We start from the raw sequence: 6000 nt of genomic DNA, 5'->3' as shown, positions 1-6000 counted from the left end.
TTACTAATTTAGAGTAAAATATCTCTTCTCTGTGAACATTAATCATCTATTGCATTTATCCAATAATTGTTTTTTTTTGTTGTTTTTTGTTTTTTTTTTTTTAGTTTCCAATCTTTTTGTACTGAAATGTCTATCTTAAAGTCATTCATGGCATTGTCAGGTAAAAAAGACAATATTTTCAAAAAACTCACTCTAAGACCTTTTTGTATCTCAACAAGGTAATATCACTGCTGCATTAAAGTGGAGATGTGTGTGCCATTTTTCATGCACAGAGATGTTCACGTTCAGTTTTTTTATTTCTTTTTCTCATGGTTATGAAAAGCTGAGGGTTTCTTTTGGTAATAGAAAATGTCCTTTCTATTTAACCAAGGTTTTGCTTTGCATGATTTGAAGCATTTACTTAACACACCAGCTTATATAATCTGCAACTATTTCCATCAATGCCAAAAATAATACGTGAAATCCATAGCAAGAGAGTTACATTTTTTAGATTGAGTTGAGCATTAAGTTAGCACTATCATGTCTTTGGGTCATCACCTTTTTTCTGGTGATTGGCATATCTGATCTGACATTTTCCAATTTGCCTTTTGATTGGCTGAATTTCTCTGTTAACCCTCCCAAAGGCACAACCTTGGACCCTGTGCTTTGTCCAACAGCTGTGCTTCTCAGGAGTAGCTAAGCATTTTCATGAGGAAAGGACAGAGAGGTTAGGAAAAAATGTCAATCATTTCTAGTTGTATTCCGTTTTCTTTCTACTGCCCTGAAGACATAAAGAATACCATCTATGTGACTTCAGCATAAAGGGCCTTATGTCTACCTGGAATTATATCGTCTAAGTAATACAATTTGTGGAATCCCAGGTCTATTTCAAATAATTCAAAGTATTCACAAAGTTAATAGATTAGTAAAAATAAATATATGTATGAAAATAAATATACTTGTAACACCACAGAGTTCTGAAAATAATTGAACATATGTGCATATATTTTAATCAAACAATTACACAGATAACGGTTTACTTAGTCATAGAACTGTGCATCTCCTTTAATGGCAGTTTAATCATTAAAGCTCTAGAGAAAATTATCCTTCCCAATGAGAGGAGGGAGCTTTCAAATGCTAAAATATATTAGAAATTAGTAGAAAGGCTGGTGGCCCCACACAAAGGTTGCTTGGAAATTTATGCCTGGAGGTAAGAAAATAGTATATACAAATCAGTTAGATATCACTGCTCATATTTCTTTTTCCTATTTTTTCTTGGAAATATGAATTAAGCATTGAACTAGTATGTTTATCGACTGCATAAGTAATATTAATGTTTCCAAGGTACAGAATCTTCAAAGTGAAGAAAATAGTCGCTAAACAAATATTTTGTAAATATCTGTTTAATTATATTTTGTCTCTTGAAAATATTCAGTACACACACAAATTCATTGCGATCTTACAGAGCATTGAGATAATGAAGTTTCAGTATAGCACACATATGTTGTCTTCTATTCAACAAAGTTTCTTAAAGATTCACACATGATTGCATTTCTTTTCACAAGGATTTCAAAACCATCGAGTGGGGAACATTTACCATAACCCACTAGTAACTAATAAACCAAATTATTTTACTGTTAGGGAGAGGGAAAGGGGGTAAACCTGTTGACTCTGTCAAGAAACTGATCTGAAATGCATCAGCTGTCCTCTTTGACAGTTCAATACTCCTCATCTTCTGAGAATGGCATGGCTGAACTCTGAGCAAACTGCCTGTATGCAAACTGTCAAGGAAAGCCTGACACATCATTAGTGCTGACCTCCATGATGACAATCACAACAGGAGACCAAGCAGCACAGATAATTTTCATTAGACTTCAAATTAATCTGCAAATCTTTCCATCCAGCACTGTGTACATCCAGCCCGGCCAGAAGACATTTGATGAACTGTGTGATAGGCTGATAAAATCCCAATATTTGGCAATCCACATAAAAGTCTGCATTCTAAAAGAATCAAATACAGTGATTTTCATAACTCAGGCAAAATGCTGCCTTTGCAACCAGCAGTGGGATTAAATTAGTTTGTGGTAAGTCACAGCAAGGAATACAAACTGCCCCATCTCAGCAGTGCTGCTGCTTTCATTTGCTTCTTGCTCAGATGCTTCCTATGAACAAGTGTCACAAGAGGCACACAGGTACGGCGTGGTTTGCCAGCCTCTCTGGTGTTTCTTTGCCCAGCTGCTCCCTGACCTTACTTGAGCATGAAGTGCATGGGGAGACACACCACACATGACCTACCTTATAAGAAAGTCAGCGAGAGGACAGGACCAGTTATTGAAACACTGTGCAATGATGCAAATGAACCAATTTTCTGGCATTTGCTTTTCAAATTTGAAGAAATCACAGAGCTAGGTCATTTGTGGGAAACAATCCTCCTGGAGTCAGGACTGTCACAAGAGCACATTAAGCCTCTGCTCACTATGTGAGACTCCAGTGAATGACCTTTGGTCCTGACAAAGTCTATTAACAAAAGCCATCAACACATTCAGTGTCAAATGGTCCTGCCATACACACAGCATATGTGCTTCCCTGAAGAACTGTTTAACTTGATCTGGAAAAAAAAAAATGCATTTCAGGATTACAGGATTGATTGTGCATATTCAAGCCACTGATGTGTGTATCTTAGTACATGAATTGATTACTTGCAGAACAAGTGAAATTTTCCAAGCACATTATATTGGGCACATTTGGAAGAACATTCAATCTTAGAGGAAGCACTATACCTGATTCTCTAATTAGCCCTTCGGTGCATCAAACAGGGGCCTGTTCAGAGCTCTGGATATGCAGAACAGATGATCTACACTGAATACTGGAAAGCAAGCTCAAGCACAGAGCCTACAGAGGGATGCTGACGGACAAGAGCAGCCGATGAATTTGGGTACTTAGCAATTAGATGTGGAATAGCGCATTTTGTGCAAAGGCCCTGGACAGCTGGTGAAGAAAAGTGGCAGAGCGACAAATGGTGACGGGCTCTGGAGACAGTGACTACATTAGAACAGTGATGTATATACAGTGACTCATTTTTTCCCCACTTTCAGCCATCCTCACATAAATAGCAACAGCATCAGCAATAATAACTAAGCTGAGATATGAAACATCAATGATGTATTTTTAATTTTCTCAACATTGGGACATTTGTTATTACTTACTGGAAGCCACATGGCATAGTAGAAAAGAGTACAGGTTTTGGAAATCAGATAGATCATAGTTTAAATCCTGTTTTTGAACTGTACTGGTTTGGTGACCTTGAAATGGTTACTTAAATTCTTTTATTATCAGTTTTTCCTCTTTAAGTTAGAAATTATGACATCTAAGTCAAACAATTAAGGTGTGAACTAGAAATAATATATATGAAGGGAGAGACAATATCACTGGCAGATCAAGTGCTAATTATAGATTTGATTTGGTAAATCTAGATTTCCTGAGGGTAATAGGTTCTGCTAGATATTTACACTAAAATTCAGATAAACTTCTAATAGGATGATACATGAACTTTGACTTAATTTTATGGTTTGAATGTTTGGCTTTACTTAAAAAATTGTTATCAAAGTCAAAAATAACTCAAGTCCTTTATTTGCTCAATACTTCATTTCTCAGAAAATTGAGGATGATAAATTAATGGCAGATGTTGACCACAAGGAGGAGCTCAAGATTCCTTCATGCCCACAGTTTTTCCCTTATGTTGACATACATCTGACTGGTGCAGCTGTGAGCCCATCCCACTCTGGTTACTCTGAGCAGCGCAAGTTTTCTTACTTCAGCCTCTATTAAAACTAACCACTCTCCTAAAGAGTCATTAGGAGGTAATTAGGTGGAATGAAGGTCTCTTCAAATATGAAGGGATCTGAATTCAAAACTGCAAAGGCCTACCAGAGGTGGATTCGATTCACCTAGTTCTCCTCTAAAGATTAAAGGGAGATAACTCTCTTGTTTCTTTATTTTTCTTTAGTCTGGTCTTTTCTTCTCACTAGAAAGGAAATACTTCAAGGGCTGTAACCTGAAAATAGATTTAAGGAGAAAGAGTGCAAGTAGATTGCTTGGCCTATTTAGGTGCTAAAATTTGTCTACATCATTTCAGTGAAGGTTTTGCTCTCCCAAAGTGAGAAGGCTGATACACAATGAGATTAACAAAGAATTAAAAAAGAGTTGAACACCGAATATAGATCAACAGAGAAGGACTTTGTATTAATATACGCTAACTTGTCACTTGGTAGAACAAGAGATTGATGGGTACATATCTGAGATTTCAGAATCCAAGTTCTTGTTAATATGTATGTATGTATGTGTATGTATATATATACATATATATTTCTTCCTGGGCATCTATAGTGTGTGTTCAGAATGTGGTTCAAAGAGTGGACCTTTCACTTGCTAATTGCTTCTGCTTGTCTAAGTTAATCATTCTGTGCTTGTTTCCTGATCTGTAAAATTAGATTATAAAAAAGCAATTCTCAAAAGGTTATTAATTCACTTGCTCATCAAATGTTGACTGACCCCTTGCTATCTAACAGACATCGTTCTAAGCTAACAGACATTATTCTAAGCTCTAGAGTATACTGTGAAACAAAAACCATCCAATCTGTACTATGTTTTAGATAAAGACATTAGTAATAAGCAAATACATATTTGCTGTTGAGAAAAACAATAACAAGTAAAGGGTTTGTTAAGAAAGTCATTTCTGAGTTACACATCTTGAAATATTAGGGGGAATTTTGTTTCAGGCTGAGGGAGGAAAAAATCCTACAAAGACCTTGAAATAGTGTGTGTTGGACATGTAGAAGGATATGCAGACATCCCAGTGTTATTGAAATGACATGAGCAAGAAGGGAAAGGATAAGACACGAGGTTAGAAAGAGTCAGGAGATCTAATATGGTGCCCTTAGGGGACATTAGAAGAATATTAAGCAGGTGAATCCACTTGAGCACAGAGGGACATGATGTGACTTCCATTTGTCCATGTGGGAGATGGAATAAAGGAAAATCAAGATCAGATGAAGAGAAATACAGGGTTGTGTAAGGGTGATTGAAGCTTAGACTGGGACAGAAATATAAAAGGGTAAGGAAGAGAAAGTTTAGAAATATACCTGGATTGGGTCCTCCCTGGTGTCACAGTGTGTTAAAGCATAGCACTGTGAAGCTATCCACTGCTACTGCAGCATGAATTCGATCCAGGCCAGGGAGCTTACCTGCATGGCGTAGTAGACCTCTCCTGTCTCACCTGCTGATCCCCTCTGCAGTGTATTTCAGTCAGTATGTTTGTTCTGCTCCCAGCTCTGCCTTTGGTGAATCTTCTCACCACCCCCCACCTCTGGCTTGTACCCCAGTTCTTGTATGAATCAATAAATAATCTTAAAAAAAGATTAAGAAAAAAGAATTATACCAGGGTAGTAGGGATAACAGAAGTATTTTATGGACAAAGTACATGTCAAGTGTGATAGAAGTGAGAATGTGGAGCTTTTGCTTGGGACAGTGGCAGTGCTGGGAGAGAGTGGACTCTTCTCCACACACATCAAGAGCCTTTTGAGAAGGTTGCTTACTATCAAAATGGAGAACGTGAGAATATTCTGAGAATTATTAAAGTCTTGAAACTGCAATTTGCACGTAGTGAGAACTCAAAGAACTGTAGCTAGTGTTTCTATTACTATTTCTGCCTTATCATCTGACATAATATTGACAGAGAAGGTGAATATGTGCACAGAAGATCAAGTACTGCATGGGACTCCAGGGCTCTGGTACTGAAAGCTGAAATCATTCTGGACAAATCCCCTGTTGAGGAAGCAGCATCTGGCATTTGCAGGATTAGCATTTATTAAGAGGGCTGGATATATGGAATTTGGGGATTCAAAAGTTCCCTGGTCAATTCTGTATGGACCTCACTGGAGACAAAATTAGATGAACAAAAAGTCATCTTTATTTTTAAGTCACCTTGCAGAGCAAAGTGCACATCTTGATAACGTTTTTAAC

The sequence above is a fragment of the Condylura cristata genome, unplaced genomic scaffold (assembly GCF_000260355.1).
Source record: "Condylura cristata isolate star-nosed mole 26May11 unplaced genomic scaffold, ConCri1.0 scaffold00026, whole genome shotgun sequence".
In the NCBI taxonomy this organism is placed as follows: Eukaryota; Metazoa; Chordata; class Mammalia; order Eulipotyphla; family Talpidae; genus Condylura; species Condylura cristata.
This window is presented reverse-complemented; position numbering follows the sequence as displayed.